Source organism: Procambarus clarkii, chromosome 29 (genome assembly GCF_040958095.1).
Source record: "Procambarus clarkii isolate CNS0578487 chromosome 29, FALCON_Pclarkii_2.0, whole genome shotgun sequence".
In the NCBI taxonomy this organism is placed as follows: domain Eukaryota; kingdom Metazoa; phylum Arthropoda; class Malacostraca; order Decapoda; family Cambaridae; genus Procambarus; species Procambarus clarkii.
The window spans coordinates 9,688,177-9,704,869 of record NC_091178.1 but is presented as its reverse complement, the minus strand read 5'-3'; the positions used below and the strand labels follow the sequence as shown (position 1 = coordinate 9,704,869).

General features: G+C 42.6%; 1 protein-coding gene and 1 long non-coding RNA gene across 21 annotated transcripts in view; one reads left to right on the top strand and one right to left on the bottom strand.

The window, feature by feature from the left end:
* The window catches only part of LOC138349868 (uncharacterized), a 214,329-nt gene that overhangs the window by 75,743 nt on the left and 121,893 nt on the right, over positions 1-16,693 (bottom strand). For both annotated transcript variants that reach the window (XR_011229953.1, XR_011229952.1), the window contains exon 3: positions 6,573-6,987. This is a non-coding gene — a long non-coding RNA (uncharacterized lncRNA). The remainder of the gene's footprint in view (positions 1-6,572; positions 6,988-16,693) is intronic.
* LOC123765032 (uro-adherence factor A) overlaps positions 1-16,693 on the top strand; it is a 136,434-nt gene that overhangs the window by 22,566 nt on the left and 97,175 nt on the right. The gene's annotated exons all lie outside the window — the stretch shown is intronic.

The window sequence follows — 16,693 nt, the reverse complement described above, 5'->3', positions numbered from 1 at the left end:
GCATCACCCGCCCACACCAAACACCCACACCTCCCGCCCACACCAAACACCCGCACCTCCCGCCCACACCAAACACCCGCACCTCCCGCCCACACCAAACACCCGCAGCTCCCGCCCACACCAAACACCCGCACCTCCCGCCCACACCAAACACCCGCAGCTCCCGCCCACACCAAACACCCGCACCTCCCGCCCACACCAAACACCCGCACCTCCCGCCCACACCAAACACCCGCACCTCCCGCCCACGCCAAACACCCACACCTCCCGCCCACACCAAACACCCGCACCTCCCGCCCACACCAAACACCCACACCTCCCGCCCACGCCAAACACCCACACCTCCCGCCCACACCAAACACCCGCACCTCCCGCCCACACCAAACACCCACACCTCCCGCCCACGCCAAACACCCACACCTCCCGCCCACACCAAACACCCGCACCTCCCGCCCACACCAAACACCCGCAGCTCTCGCCTCACGTCTCACACTAATGCCCGCTGACCTATGCCAGCGCCAAACTCTTGTCACCAACATATTCACATTTATTAATGCAGTCACTCATGCTTGCACGCACACATAGTAAATAGTGAATACACATGACTGTGCTTTCACCGTCAAAAACGTTCACAGCCAAACCTACGCATCTACACATGTTTGCGTGCGCGCGCACACACACACACACGCGCGCGCACACACACACACACACACACACACACACACACACACACACACACACACACACACACACACACACACCTGTACACCTGTTGATTGACGGTTGAGAGGCGGGACCAAAGAGCCAGCGCTCAACCCCCGCAAGCACAACTAGGTGAGTACACACATACATACACCCTAGCAACTACGAGTCAGTAGCTTCAAAGCGTTATACGACAAAGAGTACTGGGAAGACGGGACACCACGAGCGTAACTCATACTGTAACTACACTTTGGTAATTACAAACAAGAGCATGCCAGTAGCCTGTCTTAGCCACAGCATAAGGCTAAACCACCATTACCACGCCCACTGCGTCTACTCCGTCTTCACGAGCGCTCACAACCTCACTAAACTGATGTGCTAAGGTGCTCGAACCTAACCTTACCGAGAACCACCAACAGAAAACGGGACGTCACGTCAATTTTACAAGCCGCTGAGACTTTTAGTACATCAGTTTTTGGCCCTAGGGGATTTATATGTCAAAATGCGATATACTCTTCGAGACAACGGGCTAACGCCTCTACCACGCCCACACGCCCACCCTCTACCACGCCCTCACGCCCACCCTCTACCACGCCCTCACGCTCACCCTCTACCACGCCCTCACGCTCACCCTCTACCACGCCCTCACGCCCACCCTCTACCACGCCCACCCTCTTCCACGCCCACCCTCTACCACGCCCTCACGCCCACCCTCTACCACGCCCTCACGCCCACCCTCTACCACGCCCTCACGCCCACCCTCTACCACGCCCTCACGCCCACCCTCTTCCACGCCCTCACGCCCACCCTCTACCACGCCCTCACGCCCACCCTCTACCACGCCCTCACGCCCACGTCGCCACGCCCACACTGGGGAAATTTGGCCACCTACTCTTGGCACTGGGTGTTACTTCCTTCCCAGTGCCGTTGCATCAGTAGAAATAGACCACAGGTCGGGTGACAGGGGTGGTCGCAGGCTGGTGGTGGTCGCTGGCTGGCGGTGGTCGCAGGCTGGCGGTGGTCGCAGGCTGGCGGTGGTCGCAGGCTGGTGGTGGTCGCTGGCTGGCGGTGGTCGCAGGCTGGCGGTGGTCGCAGGCTGGCGGTGGTCGCAGGCTGGTGGTGGTCGCTGGCTGGCGGTGGTCGCAGGCTGGCGGTGGTCGCAGGCTGGCGGTGGTCGCAGGCTGGCGGTGGTCGCAGGCTGGCGGTGGTCGCAGGCTGGGGGTGGTCGCAGGCTGGCGGTGGTCGCAGGCTGGAGGTGGTCGCAGGCTGGCGGTGGTCGCAGGCTGGTGGTGGTCGCAGGCTGGTGGTGGTCGCAGGCTGGCGGTGGTCGCTGGCTGGCGGTGGTCGCAGGCTGGCGGTGGTCGCAGGCTGGAGGTGGTCGCAGGCTGGCGGTGGTCGCAGGCTGGTGGTGGTCGCAGGCTGGGGGTGGTCGCAGGCTGGCGGTGGTCGCAGCATGGCGGTGGTCGCAGGCTGGCGGTGGTCGCAGCATGGCGGTGGTCGCTGGCTGGCGGTGGTCGGGAAGTGGAGGCTGAGAGATGCATAGTGCAGCTGACGATACGAAAAGCAGCCATAGGTACGAAAGGCCGAAGAGTATTGGTCACATACGTATACTAAAATATACAGAATCTGAATCAAAAGCAAACTGCTCGATTGTATTTATATTGATAACTCTCGCCTACTGAGGCCATCTGGATCATACGAGCGTGTTTCTCCTACGGAACCTCCTGGGTATGATTACTCTGAGCGTGTGTGCGGCCACCTGTGGTCCGTAATCTTGGGCTGGTGAGGGTGTGGCTCTTGTGAGGGGCGGGGGTGTGGCTCTTGTGAGGGGCGGGGGTGTGGCTCTTGTGAGGGGCGGGGGGGTGGCTCTTGTGAGGGGCGGGGGGGTGGGATGGCTCTTGTGAGGGGCGGGGGTGTGGCTCTTGTGAGGGGCGGGGGTGTGGCTCTTGTGAGGGGCGGGGGGGTGGGATGGCTCTTGTGAGGGGCGGGGGTGTGGCTCTTGTGAGGGGCGGGGGTGTGGCTCTTGTGAGGGGCGGGGGTGTGGCTCTTGTGAGGTGCGGGGGGATGTGGCTGGTGAGTGAGGGGCGGGGGGGTGTGGCTGTTGTGAGAACCAGCTCAGCCACTAGCCTCCTTCACAAGAACATATAGCGAGGCAACTGATACAGGGCGTGGTAGTAACAGGGAAGGGGCGTGCTAGCAAGGTGGACTGTCAAGGGAAGGTGGGGGGGGTGAGGCCAGGAAGGTAGGGAGGGGGAGTGGCGATAGGAACGAGGGGTTGCATGGGAGGGGCGGGGCTGCCTCACTACACTAAGACTAATAATCCTTTAATGTGTGAGGCACTGAATTACACTTGAAGCTCAGAGCCTTGTCTGACTCTTGATAATGACCCTGGCCGTCGACTGGCCTAAAGCCTTACCACCTAACCTTGGCAACATCACACGGCCAAGCGACACTAACCTTGGCAACACCACCCGGCCATGTAACACTAACATGGCAACACCACACGGCCAAGTAACACTAACCTGACGACAACACCACACGGCCAAGTAACATTAACCTGACGACAACACCACACGGCCAAGTAACCCAATAAGTTTAACTTGCTATATATTATTATTGGTTAATCTGCGTTAAACTGTAGTGAAGGAAGAAGTGATTCCTCGAGTGCTTGAAACATTCCTGCATCACATCATTTGCTTGTGAGCTAATTCCCTGTCATAAAGCTTAGGCTATCTCCGGGGAGCTAGGCTGTGATGCAGCTGGAGTGAGGCCGCGCCTCGAGTCTCATACGACCGCCAGACAAAATAAACCTCGCACTCGAGTCAAGTTCAAGGGGGAAACTCGATACTTGACAAATATAAAAAAAATATTAGTAAAAACATCCATCGATTGTAACTTTTAAAGCGACCAGACGTGCATTAATCTGGATTCATTTGCGTAGAAACTGTTTCCATAAATGATAGTTTTTAGGTTTAAAATATCATGTGTCGCATCGACATGAATATTGAGTGTTCTTCAATTTCGATGTTTGATAATATTACGATTATGCTTTATTGTCATATATTTTGTCATGTCCTTGGAGATCAACCAACAATAATATATAGCAAGTTAAACTTAGAAAGGAAAATGCAATAAGATTGACTAAATATATAATGTCATGAAGTTGTTGTTTTTTAATGTGTGTGCGCATAAACCACGTAGAAACTAACACGTGATGAATAATGGACAATGTTTAATCACGAAGGAAAATGAAATAAGAAGTTCCTTAAGTACTTTCGTGTTAATCAACACATCCTTCTAATGATATATATATATATATATATATATATATATATATATATATATATATATATATATATATATATATATATATATATATATATGTGTGTGTGTGTGTGTGTAAATCAAGAAAATTAACACGTGATGAAAAATGTGACAGTGTCAGACCACGGAGGAAGAATTGAAACAGGAATTTCCTTAAGTACTTTCGTACATTAATACATCTTCAGAAGATGTAATTAATATACAAAAGTACTTAAGGAAATTCCTGTTTCAATTCTTCCTCCGTGGTCTGACACTGTCATATATATATAATATAGGGATATTATATATTTATTATATCCCTATAATATAGGGATATAATATATGTATAGGGATAGCACCTCTGGTGCAAATGTAGGGACCCATAGCCTCGGAGAAGAAAATAAAGAATACTGAACACTTTGATATTTTCTTCTCCTACCACCCCTATTCTTTACACATTATATATATATTATATACATTTGAACTTCTTATAAATGCCAAGGATTATTGAGTACCGTATATTATAAATATTTAGCGCAAGTAATTTCTGGACAACGTTTCGTACTTTTTCTCCTGTTAATATATGCACTTGAAAATTACTATATGAATTATACATAAATACAACACATTTCTTGTAGACACGTTTTCAAACATTATATTTTGTAGAAAATTTGTAATTTTGCCTGGATAAGACAAAACAATACAGGTTGTCTGGAAAATGTTCTTAACAGTTATTGAAGAATATTCACTGGACTTCATGTCATTGATTTAATATAAGTAAAGCTGGAATTTTCCAGAGCAATACAATTTCACATAACACATCAGCTCGTTCTCTCGATTTGGAATTCCGTAAAAAATGCAGCTGGTTTGCCTAACCTGAAACATACGAACCCGAGCAAACCACGTAATATAATACATCATATTTTAAACATTTTAACAATAACAGTGGTCCTTTCCGTAAAAAAATGCATAATTTACAAATGCATTTCCGTAAATGCCTCATGTAGTAGAATGTCCAGACGTGATCCTCTCCCGGATCCCGTCAGGAGAACAGCAACACTGGGGGGTAAGCAAGGCATCAACACCAGTGTGATGCGCACCCTTGCGATAACAGGCATATGTGACGCTCGCTTCATGAGAGCTGGGGGCTGTGGAGGCTGCATCCTCCACTTGACTCCAGCCTCACACGGATTTGTTTAGAGATCCTATCAATCATTACCTCAATTGGTCAGCTTGCATGTAACTCCATCTGCTCTGATGGCCCAACGTCAGAGCTTCTTTGGAATTTCTAATAATATATTATATATATATATATATATATATATATATATATATATATATATATATATATATATATATAAAATTTGTAATCTTGGTTCAAAGAGTAAGATTTTAACGTGTAGCCTAGTTCCAAACATCATTTTGTTTGATTTATTGTATCATGTCTGCCGATTTCATTCACAAAATTCGGTATACCTCAACTGAAAGTTGCAAGATGCCACACATGCTAGATACCATGTAATTTACAATTAGACAATACCAATCAAGGGGGAGGGGAAGAGGATAAAATAATTTAGAGAAAATTTGGTTAGAACCAAATGAAAACAAATCTCTTTTTGGAGATATAAACAGACCTAAACCATCTAAAAATATCCTAAATCTCGCTTCTACACAAAACCTAATCCCAAAAAAAACTAATCTAAGCATATTTATATATACATTTTTTTATATAAATACAAAAATCAGTCAAAATTAACATGAGCCAAAAAAAATATGGGAGCAGCCTGTGGATTTTTTAATAATAGATAAAGAAAGTCAAACCCATTTATCTCGTCCGAGGGACGCTAAACATGCACAGCAACGCGGCCACCTCCGCTCCAGGTGATGTAGTCATTTATTACCAATATTTGTCTTTTAAAATGTTAAACATTCGCTCTTTTGATTAACAAAATGATATCATGTAGCTCAAGTCCTTACCTCTCACACTCACTCCTCCCCTTCCTTACACACTCCCCGCTTCCACCTTGCAAGAGGTTATAAAAGCCGTGATATCAGCTTCCTGGCCAACCAACACCAGTTAATTGACAGTTGAGAGGCGGGACCAAAGATCCAGAGCTCAACCCCCACAGGCACAACTAGGTGAGTACATACACACATGCCTCAGATGATGAAGTAGGCCACGACTCAAGAAAAGTCTTCATACACTATTAAGCCAATTTATCCTCATAATAGAACGTCGTATTTTGACGTATACTTTATCTATGGTCAAAAATTGTCATACTAGAAAATGGTAACATCTCGCGAAATTGACATACTGTCCCGTTTTCTGTTTTGGGTCCTCTGGTAGGTTAGGATAACTTTAGTATGACAGTTTCTTGACGTTGGGAAACCTTAAGATGAGCTGATTAAGCAGAATACATCTACAGTACACATAATCTTGTGTTCAAGTGCCCTTAGACTCACTTAGCATTTGTTTATTGATGACGTAAAAGGACAAGGCATTAATTTTTTGTATAAAAATTATGTTTTGGTGTTTGTTAATGATAATAAAGCAAGTTAATACTTACTTTTCTCGTAGAAGCGAAAAGCAGTCTTCCCCAACCATCCTCTTCAAGTTCACCAATAACTAAGCAGGCCGAGCTCCCCTTCAGGGGCCAGATTCACGAAGCAGTTACGCAAGCACTTACGAACGTGTACATATTTCCTCAGTCTTTGACGGCTTTGGTTACATTAATTAAACAGTTTACAAGCATGAAAACTTGCCAATCAACTGTTGTTATTGTTATAAACAGCTTCCTGGTGCTTCGGAGCTCATTAACTGTTTAATAATTGTAAACAAAGCAGCCAAAGATTGAGAAAGGATGTACAGGTTCATAAGTGCTTGCGTAACTGCTTCGTGAATCTGGCCCCGGGGGTCCACCAGTAGGTCAACACAGCCTGCTCCTCTTTCCGCGTCCAGCAGTAAACGTCCAACCCATTCTCCTGTTAAGATAGTACTTTCTGTAACTATAAGGACCATCGTACATAAATTGAAGTAATGGTAGAATTTGGTATTGTTCACCCTATAGAGTCCGGAAAATAAAGCTATCAATCAAGCTTAAATATTCCTAGGCCTAGTATAGCACATATATGTACTATATTAGGCCTTAGATAGCGTCTATTAGGCCTAGGATGGGTTAAGTTAGGTCAGGTTTTATTGGCAACATATATACAAAATCTTTTAGGGTTTGTCCAAATTCAATAATACTGAATTCTATTTTTTAATTGTCCATTTCGTCAATATATGAATGATAGTCCACAGTGTTACTGTGAGTATTATCTAAATAGGAGGATGGGCTGAAATATAAGCATAGCATGCTCCTCTTTCAGCGTCCACCAGTAAATACAACACAGAATGCTCCACCCTCAATGTCTACCAGTAAATACAACACAGCATGCTCCACCTTCACTGTCTACCAGTAAATACAACACAGCATGCTCCACCTTCACTGTCTACCAGTAAATACAACACAGCATGCTCCACCTTCACTGTCTACCAGTAAATACAACACAGCATGCTCCTCCTTCACTATCTACCAGTAAATACAACACAGAATGCTCCACCCTCAATGTCTACCAGTAAATACAACACAGCATGCTCCACCTTCACTGTCTACCAGTAAATACAACACAGAATGCTTCACCTCATTACAAGCTGAAAAAGCTTGTTGACCACTTCGCCTCACGATATAAAAATATCCTACACAAGAGCCTCTCATTTGATACCGACCCATGCCGTGCGTAGCTCCGGATGAGTGGTATCCCCTGCAGGGCTCACACTCCACATGAATTACTGCGCCATCTGAAGGAGTCTTTGTTTACAAAGGTTCCGTGCGCCTTTCTGGTTCTGCGTCATCGATGTACCACCTGCATTTTTTTAAGTATATAGTTTCCTTTTCCAGTACGATCTTATACAAATTCCTTAAATATCTTATTGGATATAGAGAGTATATTATATTTTCAATGAGTGATGCTGAGAAGTTTGTATAATATAATGCGGATAGTTTAATATCAAATGTAATGAAGGCCCTGTATCGAGCTTTATGACAGATAAACAAAGTGGGCCACTGAGGGAGCTTAATGACAAGGAGGAATGCACCTCGTAGATAGCAAGGTCATCAGTGTCAAGACGTCTTATGGTTGTTAAGCATGTGCACCATGTTAGTGTTGAACTCTTCAGATTCTTGTAATTGTAAACGCTAAAACTATTATTACATTTATACAATATAATACACATTACACGTGTGGGAGTAGTGTTCGTATTCATAATCCATTACTTCACACGAACGCTTGCGTTGTACTACCTTTATCAACATGCTAACTACGGAACTTTGCCGACCATCCCTTTTAGCTACTATATATTGTTTTGTTATCCGGTAGAGCCGGTCGGCCGAGCGGACAGCACACTGCACTTGTAATCCTGTGGTCCCGGGTTCGATCCCGGGCGCCGGCGAGAAACAATTGGCAGAGTTTCTTTCATCCTATGCCCCTGTTACCTAGCAGTAAAATAGGTACCTGGGTGTAAGTCAGCTGTCATGGGCTGCTTCCTGGGGGTGGAGACCTGGTCGAGAACCGGGCCGCGGGGACACTAAAGCCCCGAAATAATCTCAAGATAACCCAGAGGCAGCGTCAGAGAGAGAGAACTTCACAAAAAGATCCGAATAATTTTAGTGTGGAAGCTTGGGCAAGACTCAACATTGCAAACAGAATCTAAAGTGATTCGGCATAATTAATTATTGATGTGTATTTATTTCTTATTTGTATTTTGGTACTGCAACATACTGAATATTGTTAAGCTAGTTGTATGGGCTTGGTGTTCCGCTCAGCGTTAATCCAACAGCTGTATTGTTAATATATACTTATCTAGAAAATATTAAATTTTCACCTGCTTCCTAAGCATTCCGTTCACTTGTGCCATAAATGATACATATATGATACGAGCTGACTTAGACACTGTTATATAGCTGATCCAAATATCAGATGTATCTACGTGGCCAGACACAATCATAATAACATTAATACCGAAATTAGGGGTCACTTATAAAGCTTAGAAAAACTTACAAAATTGCGTTCGGAGAATTGGACATTAAATTAGTTTTCCTGATCAATTATATTTAAAATCTGTACAATATAAATAGTGCGTATTAGGTCACCAACATAACCATGATAACGAATTCTGCACCTTATCCTTCGCATATTTCAGTAGTACTGAAATATACTAAACAGCGTACACAAAATAAGTTTATGAGAATAACGCAGATCCCTCAGACCAAGCACTGCGCATCAGAGCCAGGGGCCAGATTCACGTAAGCACTTACGCAAGCACTTACGAACCTGTACATCTTTCCACAATCTTTGGTGGCAGGGCTTTGCTTACATTTACTAAACAGTTAATGTGCTCCGAAGCACCAGGAGGCTGTTTATAACAATAACAACAGTTGATTGGGAAGTTTTCATGCTTGTAAACGGTTTAATAAATGTAACCAAAGCCGTCAAAGATTGAGGAAAGATGTACACGTTCGTAAGTGCTTGCGTAAGTGCTTTCGTGAATCTGGCCCCAGGGCTGTTGGATCTAACCTCTCACTTCAACCAAAGAAGACGAACAGTAAATAATAAAGAAAAAATAATAGCAGTACCTTACTAGTGCCGCTCTTCAAGCATGCGCATGTCGAGAGTACTATCATATTCCATATAGCCACTTGACTCACCTGGCAAGATATATTTAGATATCTAATAATTTGTTACTAGTTGTTTTTCTTTTCAATAGTTCTCTGAAGAAACTTAGCACTGACGAATTAATTGAATATGCTTCACACGTATTTATCAGATTGATTGTTAAAGATTAAGCCACCCAAGTGGTGGCTTAATCCCGTACTCATGGTTACGGGCATGAGTACACCGTAGTAATTTATCAGTCAATATCTTTACTAAATATCCTGCAGCTAGCCTGCCGGTGGTCTACCTTCCTGCCTTCCCTTCTTAGTTAGTCTCATTATTATACTGTGCCTTTGTGCTACCCATTATTACAGCCAACCTGACTTCCTTCCTTCAGCCAGAGATTCACAGCACAGTATAAAACACAAGTATATTAAGTGTCGCTATATATGCAACTCTTTAGGAATGGTGTTTATAATACTTAAATCACCCGCCTAGAGTTCCAAATGTCCCGTCTGACTCTGGAATGTTTCCGTATGAAGAGCTTTTTTTTCGTCTATAATCATTCGCAGACTTAAACCTAATTTTCATTACAATAAAAAATAATGTTTGAGGCCTACTGAGCAAAGCTAGAACCTATCTCTCAATTTGTCAGATTTGATATAAAAGCCTAGCAATAAAGCTTCCGTTATTATGAAAATATATTGGTTACGAAAATGTATTTAGAATTAAAATTTTGCAGTATATGTTTACATCCAGTATTCCCCCGTCACCCAGAGGAGCAGTGAGTGAATAGCTTGTTGAGAGGAGTTGGTGAAGTCGCAGACACAGCCAGGACTTGACCCCCATCATGCGCAACAGGACTGGTGCAAGGCGGTTTGAAGAGTCACAGTTCTGATAAGTGTGTGTTCTTGTGACGGGGTATTTCGTACTTCCTATTTCTTAGTTGTGGCTCATTGTGACTTCAGCGCTTCAGTCTGTCTTTTTTCTTGTCTTTTGCAGGTGTAGAGTTTCCGTCTTCGTCTTAATGTTGATCGTGTTATTCTATTGTTCTTGTCCATATATATGGTATAAAGTTCATATCCCCATCTTACAAGTCAAGCCTGGCCTCGGGCCGGGCTTGGGGAGTAGAAGAACTCCCAGAACACCATCAAGCAGGTATCTTCATATTGTCCTTCACATTGTTCGTTGCCTTCGTAATTTTGAAGGACAAGTGGTATAGCTGTTCACTTGAGACAGTTAAGCAAGTCCCAGCTGTGTCTGGGTACAAGTGACAGGATGAACAACCCAGCGGGTTTTCTTCCTATTGGGGAGTGTTGTACATGTTGCTATGGCGGTGTGTCCACTCACAAGATGAGTGGCGCTGCCCAATAAACTCGCCCCTCGGGGCAAAATTTAAAAAAAAACTTGGTATACTGTTTCGCTTGAGCAGACGTAGTCAGGTGCTGAAGCGAAACAGTATACCACAGTATGCCCAAGCGGCTGTAAGAATCATCACTCTTGGGGGTGGTGCACTCTCCTTAGGTTCGTGATTGGGGGCCTCAGGTGTAGAGGGTTCATCAGGCTGGATGGGATCCTCGGAGATGGTGGGTTCGACTTCTGGTGGTGTGTTCGTGGTGGCTGTAGGCTCACAAGTGGTGGGTTCGGTTTCTGGCTCTTGTCGCGGTAGTTTGTGGTGTTGGCTGCCGGCGTCTGTCGTGGTGTTCCTTGGGTGGTGGGTTCCCCCTTGACCTTGTCTGGCTCATGAAGAGCTGGTATGTTGTTGGCCAATAGTATGCTGTTGACCCTCTGGATAAAACGGACGTGGTCGTTTCAGGGCGATGACGATGCACTGGATGTTTGTAGTCGTAGCACATGATTTTTTGGGGTGGCGTTGGGTTGTACCCACTCGGGCTGTTGTTGTTGTTGTTGTTTGTAGTTTGGTTGGTCGGAAATTGTCCAGGTAGACTTGAGGGTGAAGTGTTGTGGTTGTTGAAGGCAGCAGCTGGTTGTTATGTGGTCTTGGTTTGTTTGGTCTTGTCGTAAGTTTCTTCATTTTGTTCTTTTCTTTGTTGAACGTTTCGTTGTTTCTTCTTTAGATCAAGTAAGCTGAGATTGCAGTCAGACAAAGATTGTCTTGGATGATCTGCTGGATGATGTCATCTTCGGCACCTTCAGTTATCCAGCTGCTCAGTTTCTGACGAAAACCGTCCTGTTAGTATAAAATTACTGAAGTGAGATTGGAGAGATGTTCTCCTGTTGGAGAACAGCCAGCCGTACTGTATCGAGTAGTTTCTGGAGGTCTTCTCCTATGGCCACGATCACAGTTGCAACATCTTTGTTTATAAAGACTACGATATAACCGACTCTCGTTAGTTTGTTTAGAGCAGCTGTGATTTCCTTCTCTGTTTGCTTTTAGGAACCAAGGAGCCGGACTTAACCTTAAAAGTCATGGTGGCACCATGTCTGAGTGATAACAGATAACAGCCAAACACAGTTGCTCAACTGTCAATGCCTCAACTACTAACACAGGCGATGAAAGAGTTTCGAATTTCATATTTCACATGTTTGAGAATAATGCACCAGATAATAATACACCATATTAACGTAACCTAATCTAACCTTAACCTAACCATGGATAGGGAATAGATAATAGCATTAATTACAGAGTGGTTTTGATGTGATTACTTCCAGGGAACCTCCTCCCTGAAGAAAGAGTGATAGGCTCATCTCCATATATATATATATATATATATATATATATATATATATATATATATATATATATATATATATATATATGCGAACAAGCCTGAATGGTCCCCAGGACCATATGCAACTGAAAACTCACACCCCAGAAGTGACTCGAACCCATACTCCCAGAAGCAACGCAACTGGTATGTACAAGACGCCTTAATCCACTTGACCATCACGACCGGACATAATGAGGTGATAGCCTAAGCTATTTGAACCACCCCACCGCCGGCACTCGGATAGTAATCTTGGGCATAGCATTTTACCAAATCACCTCATTCTTTGGGGCACACGTGAGGAACACAAATGCGAACAAGCCTGAATGGTCCCCAGGACAATATGCAACTGAAAACTCACACCCCAGAAGTGACTCGAACCCATACTCCCAGAAGCAACGCAACTGGTATGTACAAGACGCCTTAATCCACTTGACCATCACGACCGGACATAATGAGGTGATAGCCTAAGCTATTTGAACCACCCCACCGCCGGCACTCGGATAGTAATCTTGGGCATAGCATTTTACCAAATCACCTCATTCTTTGGGGCACACGTGAGGAACACAAATGCGAACAAGCCTGAATGGTCCCCAGGACAATATGCAACTGAAAACCCAAAGAATGAGGTGATTTGGTAAAATGCTATGCCCAAGATTACTATCCGAGTGCCGGCGGTGGGGTGGTTCAAATAGCTTAGGCTATCACCTCATTATGTCCGGTCGTGATGGTCAAGTGGATTAAGGCGTCTTGTACATACCAGTTGCGTTGCTTCTGGGAGTATGGGTTCGAGTCACTTCTGGGGTGTGAGTTTTCAGTTGCATATTGTCCTGGGGACCATTCAGGCTTGTTCGCATTTGTGTTCCTCACGTGTGCCCCAAAGAATGAGGTGATTTGGTAAAATGCTATGCCCAAGATTACTATCCGAGTGCCGGCGGTGGGGTGGTTCAAATAGCTTAGGCTATCACCTCATTATGTCCGGTCGTGATGGTCAAGTGGATTAAGGCGTCTTGTACATACCAGTTGCGTTGCTTCTGGGAGTATGGGTTCGAGTCACTTCTGGGGTGTGAGTTTTCAGTTATATATATATATATATATATATATATATATATATATATATATATATATATATATATATATATATATATATATATATATATATTCTCTGTAAAACTGTAGCAATGCAATAAAATAAAACAAAATTAATATAAAAGAATAGGGGTGGTAGCAGAACAAAAGATTAAAGTGTTCAGTGAGAACCCACAAGGTCTTCTTCTAATATATATATATATAAATAAAATATATAACATCCTACTAACACCTACTGAAATGTTAAGTTTCGTTATAAACTGGTGGATCGCGTTTTGCATTAGTATCTACGCGGAAACTAACAACATTACGGCGCCTAAATATAATTTTAAAGATAAAGAAGCAAAGGAAGAAGAGCGTAAGTTTTGCATGTTAATGTCAGGGTAATGAAGACGGTTTATCCTAACTTGTACAGCTGTCTCGCCCCGCCTCGACAAGTAGCCTTGAGGTGCGCAGTCACTATAATAAAATAAACACGAGTTATGATAAAATATCCCGTGCTACTTGGAACATTTTTGTTCCAGGTAGCGAATCTTTAACAACAACAACAACAGATAAAATATGCTATGGGCTCACCATACCCCGTGCTACTTAAAACTTTTTGTTCAAGGTAGCGAATCTTAAACAACAATTAAATATAAATTTATTAAATTAATTAAAATGTGACTACTTTTGGGTTTACGTAAGTATATAGGTATCGCAAGTTAAAATTATATATATTATAACCCTTAAACCCATCATTCAACCAAGTTGTAGCATATGTATAATAAATAAATTTATGCTTTTATGCAGCATAATATTTTAATTTATTATTTTTATTTACAGTTCAAGTCATATTTTATATATTAAGTAAAAATATATGAAGACGGTTACTAAAAGGTATTAGACACAATTTACCTATTGTAATACGTAAACAAATTATAACAAGTGGAAAAGGCAGCGTCGGAGCAGGAGGAGGAGGAGGAGGGAGCAGAGAGCACGGAAAGGCTGTGCAGCCACTTGGCAACACCTGAAGTTGTCTAGTGATTTTGAGGATAACCGAACTAATTACTTGTCCATGTATGATAACCGAACTAATTACTTGTCCATGTATGATAACCGAACTAATTACTTGTCCATGTATGACAAATAAACCACCCTACGAGATAGGGATCACAATATCATATAGTTAAGTATTGACATTCATTCTGTAACTCTTCATTATAGTCCAGAAAGCGTATAAATAGAGATGAACCCATTTTAATAACAAAAAATTAAGGTGTTGGCTAAACCGTCACCGACGTCTCCCTTGTTTCAACTCTCTTGTTGTATTTTTAAACTTATTTTCCCCTGTTGATTTTTTTAATTCTTGGCTTATGATTGATGTATCACAGAGAGAGAAGATATTTTTGGAAAACTCAAAAGTATTCGCATGTCATCAAAAGAATTATGGCTTCGTTGTTCGCACTGCCTTATTACTAAACACATTGAGACTTTTAAACCAAATTATTGTTCAGCAAATTGTGTATATATATATATATATATATATATATATATATATATATATATATATATATATATATATATATATATATATATATATATATATATATATATATATATATGTCGTACCTAGTAGCCAGAACTCACTTCTCAGCCTACTATTCAAGGCCCGATTTGCCTAATAAGCCAAGTTTTTCTGAATTAATATATTTACTATAATTTTTTTCTTATGAAATGATAAAGAAACCCTTTTCTCTATGTATGAGGTCATTTTTTTTTATTGGAGTTAAAATTAACGTAGATATATGACCGAACCTAACCAACCCTACCTAACCTAACCTAACCTATATTTATAGGTAAGGTTAGGTTAGGTAGCCAAAAAAAGCTAGGTTAGGTTAGGTTAGGTAGGTTAGGTAGACGAAAAAACATTAATTCATGAAAACTTGGCTTATTAGGCAAATCGGGCCTTGAATAGTAGGCTGAGAAGTGCGTTCTGGCTGTTAGGTACGACATATATATATATATATATATATATATATATATATATATATATATATATATATATATATATATATATATATTGAGAACTTTGATGTACGTTATTTAAACAGAGTTATCTACATTTAATTATTTAAAATTATCAATGCTCAGTTCAAGTTCCGCTATAAGTATCTCTGGGAGTTTCCAGCACCTGCTTATATAACTCAGAGCCAATGTAAACAGGCGCCAAGTATATACCCACATACTTGCATCACTGTCATACCATTGAGGAAAACTTTATTTGGGGATAGATAACTCTAACACTGATCTATAAGAAATGTCTAAATATTTCATCCAAATTCTAAAGTACCAAAGTACTTTAAAGGGGAGGGAGGGGGGGGGGTAGAAATAGCCTAAGCTACTCTATCCCTTTGAGATGTATCTTTTCTTGACTCATTAAACATACTTGAACTTGAGTACTTTAAAGTACCAAATACTAAAGTACCATTCTAAAGTACGTCTTAATTACCACATTCGAAATTACCAAATATTCAAAGTGTGTGCACTGTAGTTAGTCCGCACACTTCCTGTAATCATCATGTACACTTCCACCGCCGCCAGCCACGTGTGTGGAACGGGGCACCTTCCACCTCCACCCATTATATGAATTTATGGAGAACTCTCCATTCCTACCCACTGATGTTCTTTAGGTGCACCATCGATGTGTGTGTGGAGTGCAGTTTTTACAGCTACCAACTGTATGTCGGGGGGGAAGGGAAGTTGTGGTGGCGGGGGGGGGGGGGGAGGAGAAGGTTGCTCCTTCGAACTCTACCCGCTGTTCGAATTTAGGGTGAACCTTCCTTCCTTTCTTACCCATTGAATGAGCTCGGCGTGTACCTTCCGCGGGTGTGGGGGTGCATGGCAATCAAATCAAAACCTAATCCTCCATAAAGATGAATTGTTTTGGTTAGAGAACACCGAGGTTCAGTTCTTGACAAATATCATGTGCCTTCGTAAGGATAATATTATTATTGTTAGTGGATTACTGGTAGCCTAATGTAATGAGCATCATCTGTACCTACACATAAACCACTGTAATATATTCCTATATTACTGTATAGGATATTTATTATCCTATATGTATTACTGTATGTATATTTAAGAATAATAATAATAATATTATTATTATTATTATATAATAATAACCTAGCTAT